Raw genomic sequence first — 1,995 nt, 5'->3', positions numbered from 1 at the left:
CATTTTTACAATGGAGTTCAGGGTGCGCATCGTGCATTTAACCAATTGCAAGTGCTGCATTGATCTGTAACTACAAATATGACGGTCATGTTGACTTAAGTCTTTTCATCTTGCCGTTTTGTTATTTTAACAGTTGAGTGGATAAAATACAACGAAAGAAGGTATTGTGCATCCATACTGCCGCCATCTGCTCCCAGCCACAGCAGGCGCGGCTGATTGCCTGCACCTGCGCTGATTGGAGTCGCGGCAGCCAATCCAGAGGCCGCTTAAAGTCAGCTGACAAATCTTTAAAACACTGTCATGTGTGACGTGGGTCACACTTGAATTGCTGTTGCAACATCCAGTGGACACATTTAGAACAGCAGTTTCTTTCATTAAAAAAATGCAGCTCATTTTTATATTCAGCAAATTTTTTAAGTACCAATGATTGTCACACACACACTAGGTGTGGCGAAATTTTTCTCTGCACTTGACCCAACACCCTTGACCACCCCCTGGGAGGTGAGGGGAGCAGTGAGCAGCAGTGGTGGCCGCGCCCGGGAATCATTTTTGGTGATTTAACGCCCAATTCCAACCCTTGATGCTGAGTGCCAAGCAGGGAGGTAATGGGTCCCATTTTTATAGTCTTTGGTATGACTCGGCCGGGGTTTGAACTCACAACCTACCGATCTCAGGCCGGGCAATGGATCTAGTGGGCTGGATTAAACCTGCACATGGCCGTACGTTTGACACCCCTGAACTAGACCGTGGCAACAGCTATAGAAGTGTGCGGTTGATTAAATATAGAGGCCGTAATTAGAACGTTTACAGAATTTGTGAATCATGAACTGGCGACTTGTCCAGGGTGTACCCCGCCTTCCGCCCGAATGCATCTGAGATAGGCTCCAGCACCCCCCGCGACCCCGGAAAGGACAAGCAGTAGAAAATGGATGGATGGATGGAACTCTTCCAACACTATTTTTGTTTTGCTTCACGCTACAAAATCGGCTTCCACCCAAAAGTTCTGCTTCCAAAAAACTGACTTTCACATTAAAAGTTTGCTGTTAACTTTCTCTTCCAAAATCCTCCGCTGGAACCGCAGCACCTCGGGTCCAGAATACCAATTAACGAGTCCCCTTTTTACTCTCTGCCCGCGTGGGGGGTATGGGGGGAAGGCATTAGTCCTTTGTAACGGGAGAGGAACTTTTGACCCTGCTGATCTATACATGTGAAATAATAATGCTGCCTGAGCTCCAGGGACAGGAAAAGGGCGACAGTAAGCACCTTTCCTCCCGCTATATGTTCCTCATCAGAAGAATTGTCTTGTTAAACTCGAGCCTCGCTTCAAATTATGTTAAAACCAAAGTCTCAGCTTGTGGTCGTCGCTGGCGAACGAGGAAAGGAGTTGAATATATAATCGCAAATGAGCAGAGAAAAAGTCCTGTGATGCCATATTTGTGTTTTCTTTGTTGGAGCACATTGTGGCAGGTGGCGGTTTCTGCAATCAGCAGGGTGCACCCTGACAGGAATGAAGCAGTGAATGACAATGAATTATAGACGTGACGCTGCGAACGAATCGAGTCTCAAGACGAGAACCAAGTTGTTAGAATAATTACCGAATTTTTCGGAGTATAAGTCGCTCCGGAGTATAAGTCGCACCGGCCGAAAATGCATAATAAAGAAGGAAAAAAACATATATAAGTCGCACTGGAGTATAAGTCGCATTTTTTGGGGAAATGTATTTGATAAAACCCAACACCAAGAATAGACATTTGAAAGGCAATTTAAAATAAATAAAGAATAGTGAACAACAGGCTGAATAAGTGTACGTTATATGACGCATAAATAACCAACTGAGAACGTGCCTGGTATGTTAACGTAACATATTATGGTAAGAGTCATTCAAATAACTATAACATATAGAACATGCTATACGTTTACCAAACAATCTGTCACTCCTAATCGCTAAATCCCATGAAATCTTATACGTCTAGTCTCTTACGTGAATGAGCTAAA

This window comes from Entelurus aequoreus, linkage group LG28, assembly GCF_033978785.1.
Source record: "Entelurus aequoreus isolate RoL-2023_Sb linkage group LG28, RoL_Eaeq_v1.1, whole genome shotgun sequence".
NCBI lineage: Eukaryota > Metazoa > Chordata > Actinopteri > Syngnathiformes > Syngnathidae > Entelurus > Entelurus aequoreus.
Note: the sequence above shows the minus strand (reverse complement) of the source record.